Below are 5611 nucleotides of genomic sequence, written 5' to 3' on the forward strand. Positions count from 1 at the left end.
TTTCAGCATATTGGGGATAATATTGTTGAAATTCTGTAAAGAAAAACTGAGCTAAACTAAAATATCCCTCAGAGCAAATTTCTTGAAATAAAACATGGTTTAAGTGGGTATTTAGTTCTAAACAATACGAATGATATGGAAGAAAAAAATATTACTGAATTTTTTTTTCTTGGTGTTGAAAAATTCACTAGTTAATGATAAGTAATAATGACAGGCGAATTACACAGTTTTAATTAATAAATCAGATCAGCATTTATATTTTTAGTAACAAATACTTGATACAATGCTTCTCACAAAGCTAATTTGATTTAGACTTGTTTTGGGAAAAGTTCTTTAATGTGCAATGGTACTGAATGTCCAAGTATGAATAGTGTTGACATTGCTTCACATAAGCTGTGTGATGCAGCCTAAAAGACTGTCTTGAAATCAGTTCTTTGGAATGTCTTGGGAGATAGAAAAGAATATCAGGTAGGATTTAAGAGAGATATCACACAACATAATGTTGAAAAAATGGAGGTGGGTCCTAAAGGAGCCATAAGAAAAATTCAGAGTCTAATAAATTAATTCAGGTCTTAAGGTCATAGACATCCTATTTGGCAAAACAAACATAAAAGCTAATATGAAATCCTTAGGTGAAATGTGAGCACAGCCCATCAGGCTTTTGTGGAGAAATATAATTACCAACTGGAACAGTTTCCCAAGAGATGAGTTCAATTCACAACTTTAAAAAGTCATCATAACTGAATATATCAATGGAAGATGTAGTATAGTTCAAATAGAAATTACAGGTCTAATGTAGAGATTTCCAGGGATTGCTCATAGGCCTGTTTGTACAGGAAGTCAAGCCAGCCAACCATATCCAGTCCCTTAGATTTTAAAGATGTATAAGTGCCAAAAATACCATTTAACTTCAGCAAGTGAGCCTTAGAACAACATTGTAGCTAACAATTATTCTAAGGGATGTGTAGTTTCTTGCTTCCAAGTCAAAAAGAACAAATACTAAGTACATGCCCATATGGCACAGGCAGCTACTACTTGGGGTTTGCTTCCAAGGGATTTTGGAAGCATTATTACGAAAGGTGTAAGAGCTCTGACTATCTGGAAGAAACCACGTAACTCTTGCCCACTGAGGATCAGCAAAGAATTGAGAAGCTTCCTTTTATTTTGTAGAAATTTCATTTATAAATGCACAGTCAACTTTCAAATTCTTAGTGTGAGATTGCATGTACTCCTTTTATTATATTGTAAATTAAAGAAGAGAATATTCTAAAAATAGTCTTGGGTTCATCCCAACAGGTAAATCTGTTTGATGTTCCAGTTCAGTATCTGCATCTGGTTTTAGAATAGGAAAGTAGAACTGAGTTGATAGGAAAAACTGTGCAGAATTGATACAATTATGCAGAGATATGAAATGGTAGAGGGTGGAAGTTACAAAGCAGAATTCTTGTGGGTACCCAAGCTGCAGCTGCAGTTCCATACTAAGGTGTTGAGGACTATTTGCTTTTGCTCTGAAGGGGTTCCTTACTGCTCCAAAACCTTGAACAACTTTTTTGGTGTTAACCACAGGCTAGGAATATGAGATACAAGAAGCCCTCTTCATGACTTAAATTAATCAAGGCTCACTGTCTCATCATCATGATAGGTGTCACAGCATGGCTCATACCCAGAGAATTAAATTCTTCTTGCTCAAAGGAAGAAAACATAGAGATTTTAGTCATACTGCTTGCTGGGAACAGTTACTGAGTTGTGTGTGTTGTCTTGCCAGACCCTTTCCAGGAAGAAAGGCTGAAGAATGAGTCAGGCAGTGTGCTAACATTAAACAGTATGGATGACTGTGACAGTGACTAAACCTGTGTCCTGTTTCTATCTCATATAGAAACAGCCTGACTTTAGAGACCTGGTCCCAGCCTTTTCACAGACTGTGCCTGAAAAATATGTCTGTGACATATCTGCACAGCCTTTTAGTGACTGTTCTGTGACTTCCCAACAAGAGTTCTTTGCACAGATATTTCTGTTCCCACTTCAGACACTCTGGTCCAGGCATGTCTGTAATATCTGTAGTGAAGAGAGTCTGTGGACCACAGCTGTGAGGAACACAATGTGGCTTTCAGCCTTGGTGGCTCCTGAGATCTGTCTCTTGATCAGGATCTAGCTTTGCCTTGCTGTTGTCAGGGAACAAGCTGATGTTACAGAAGGTAGTGAATATGTGAACAAATCCACAGCTTTTTGAGAATTAGGAAATACATAGCAGGGCATTGTCCTACAAGGCTGTACTTTGAAGGAAGAAAATGGGACTGCAAAGTGAAGACCAACTAATTGAAACAGACTAGAGGCAAGGTTAGCCACCTGGCAAAACTAAGTGAACTTTAGGTTCACCTAAACTTAAATGAACCCCTTGATTGATTTTAGTAACCATGAATATGTCAGACTGATACTCTTCCTACTCAGCCCTCTATGTCATGTGGCTAAGAGGCTTTTTATGCCCTGAAACCATTATTCAGGAACTGCAACCCAAGTAATCACAGTGCATGAGTGTCATAAGAAAATTAGCACATACCGATCATATCATCACTCTTCAATTCAACTCTCAGTGGTTAAAAGCTCGTTTACCATGTCATGTACTTGATAAGGTTTTTAAGGTTTTAAGGTTTTTTTTAGATTTTGTATTCACTACATGAAGTTATCTGGAATTTGCTTTCATTTCTCTGTAAAATCCATCAGAAATATTTTTGTTTGGTCAATCATTTTTGTCTGTAATAGGGTGAGCTGCATTTATACAGAAGATTAGCTTGGTAACTTCTTGGAATGTTGCTTTATGGTCTGTTGTGACTATTTGGACAGTTTCTTTATATTAACAACTTGCTAATATATTAATACAAAACCTTTGGAGGATGCTTCAGAAAATTATTTTTCTTGTTAAGAATAATGAAATTTGGTACTTATATTGTAGTAAATGTTTCCAACTTTTTTTTTCCCCCTATATTTCTTATATATGTGTAGTGTAATCTATAAGAATACAGGTTATGGCTTGTTGGAATCTTAAAGTTATGGGCATATTTTAAGCCCAACTTTAAAGCACCAGGCTTGCAGATAGGGAGGACTATGCATCCACTCTTGAAAGAGTGAAGCCAAAATTTTCAGGTTAACCTTTTTTTTCTGAACATTCTGCCTGATTGCTCACAGCCACACCATAGGTACAAAACCTGAGTGTATTGACACAGGTTATTAGGAATGTGTAAGAGAGAGGCTTTGATATGGAGGAGAGACTCAGAGTATTAGTCTGATAAATGCAATAGGTAGAAGCAGATGCACAATGTTTCACTTATCCCCATGGTACAGCCTACCTAAAACTGGCAAAGAAAATGGAGGCAAATGTCAATTTTTTCACTCCAAGGCTGAGAGTTAGGCCAGGATTTAACTGCTACTGTCATGGAAAGAAAAGACCAAAGAGAGGAGGAGAACCAGAAGGACTACTTCTGTTTGCTGTTCCTGCTGTCAGAGGAAAGGACAAAGGAGACCCATACTGCTGCCTTGGTTCAGTGCAGCACTTTCCATTCTCGGCATTCCCTGCAGCTACAACACCCTCGTGGTGTTGGCAGCTCCCTGGGCTTCCCAGGCTATGCCAAAGGGAAAGGAGGCAGTAAAACCTCACGCATTTTGCTACCCTTACAACTCTTATAACAAAGATAATTGTCTCTTTTGTCTAGGGAGCCAGTCAATATCAAATCTCTTCCTTTCTTGCAGTAGCAATAACCTAATCACATGATGATTTTTCAGATACTGGGGAATCATGTAATCAAGCTGCTACAAGCAAGAAACATTGGAAGGCCTTGGTTTCTGTTTGGAGCTTCACGTTCTTCCATTTTTATTGTCTGCAGAACCACTAAAGCACAAGGTGCAGATCCTATACTTAACAAGCTATACCACAAGTGTTTTGTTGAAACACCTCTTGGACTGTTAGAGAAAACCAGTGGCAATAGCTCTGCCTTTCCCCCCACCTTGCTTAGCAGCCTATTTGGTGGCTGACAGTTTGTAGAAGTCACTTCCTTTTCTTTTGACTCTCTTACCAAAGGGAAAACAGGAGGAAGAAAAAGAGTGAAGAAAGTATTAACACACAAAAAAAATTTTTTTTCTCTGGACTCAATATGGAAAACAATATACTCACAATCTGTTGTTTCTGTTCATAAGAATTTTGCTAATATTTCCTGTCTTAAGTGAGTCATTCTTGAAAATACAGCAGATCATGGAGCTGGAGATTGCAGAATATGCAGCAATCAGCAACCATGCAGTGGTTCCAGTCAGTGCTGCACATCTTCTGTTAGGACATAAAAGTCAGGACATTTGCTTATCAGCAGTGACATCACTACTTACTGCATCTTTTGTTGCCCCAGCTCCATCAGCAGAAGCCAAGATTTTGCCTTTGTTAACAAAATATTCAGTATTTTATGTTTGATAAATTTTAAGTTTGCTGAATGTCTCTTTGAAGTTCAATGATTTTCATAAATGCAATTATTTTCTTTCAAGACAGAAATAACTAATACACAGTAATTAGGTAATTTTTTTTAAAGAGTATAGGAAAATAAGGCTTATTAATGATTAACATTTTCTAATAGACAAACTAATTTTATTGGGGAAAACTTGTTTTTGGACTCAGAAATCTTGCTGACATTCTAGTGTTACCAAAAGCCTATCTATATTTGTACATGCTTGTTCATTTTTATAGGTGTATTGGTTTGTTTAACAAAATATATTGTATCTCCTTACTGACCTTACCTCTACATAAATGTATGTCAACATTCTTGGCCTAGAAATGTGAAAAGGATATTGAATTTATCAAAAAATTAACATGAGAAAATATAGTACATTCATATAAAAACCAAAAGCATTTGTATATAGAGATATCTACACAATCTTTTCCTTGCAGGTATACCATGAGGAAACAATGTAACCCACTGATTCTTAGATATTGTTTTAGATTTTTACCTTCCCTTTTTTTTTTATGTTGAACTTCTTGTCCCATAAGGCAGTGTTAAGGCTACTAGAACACTTTAAGTCTGGGCTTCTTGCTGATACATTTGGATGTCTTTTGTGTGCACTTAAGCTGAATTTCCTGGTTTTAAAAAGCTTCTCATAACAATTGCAACACTATTGGGATTTTACTCTTAAAGTTAGGAATATAGAATCATCATTTTAATTCCAATTGTTTAATTAGATCCTTATATGTAAAAAACCACCATAAAATTACTGGACAAGAGCCCCAGAGACAAATTCATCATGCAATATTTCTAATAACCTTAAAGTAATGACTTTAGAAAAGTTAAATTCCTAGTTCTCAGGAAACTTATTCCATATGAGAAGAGTACATGCCACAAGTTTAATATGAGAATAAAAGACAAGATTACATTTTTCATATAACACAAAAAGACTGAATTCCCAATTGAATGCAAAAGAAATTCAATCTTACCTAAGGAAACATGAACAGACACCAAACAGCCATATAATGAGTTTTAAATTTCTTGCCCATTCTCTTTAACTCTCTGCCTAGTGTTCTGCTTTAATTGATCTACATTCTCACTGCTTTTGTCAGAGGACCAGTAAACTGCACCTTCAG

General features: G+C 36.3%; 1 long non-coding RNA gene across 1 annotated transcript; it reads right to left on the reverse strand.

Moving 5' to 3' along the window:
* Positions 1-3891: 3891 nt before the first annotated feature.
* LOC138107394 (uncharacterized) lies at positions 3892-4802 on the reverse strand. The gene is made up of 3 exons (XR_011149480.1): positions 4774-4802; positions 4166-4315; positions 3892-4062 (listed from the first exon to the last, which is right to left on the reverse strand). It is a non-coding gene; the product is annotated as an uncharacterized lncRNA (long non-coding RNA).
* Between the last annotated feature and the right edge of the window lie 809 nt (positions 4803-5611).

The sequence above is a fragment of the Aphelocoma coerulescens genome, chromosome 3 (assembly GCF_041296385.1).
Source record: "Aphelocoma coerulescens isolate FSJ_1873_10779 chromosome 3, UR_Acoe_1.0, whole genome shotgun sequence".
Classification (NCBI taxonomy): Eukaryota; Metazoa; Chordata; class Aves; order Passeriformes; family Corvidae; genus Aphelocoma; species Aphelocoma coerulescens.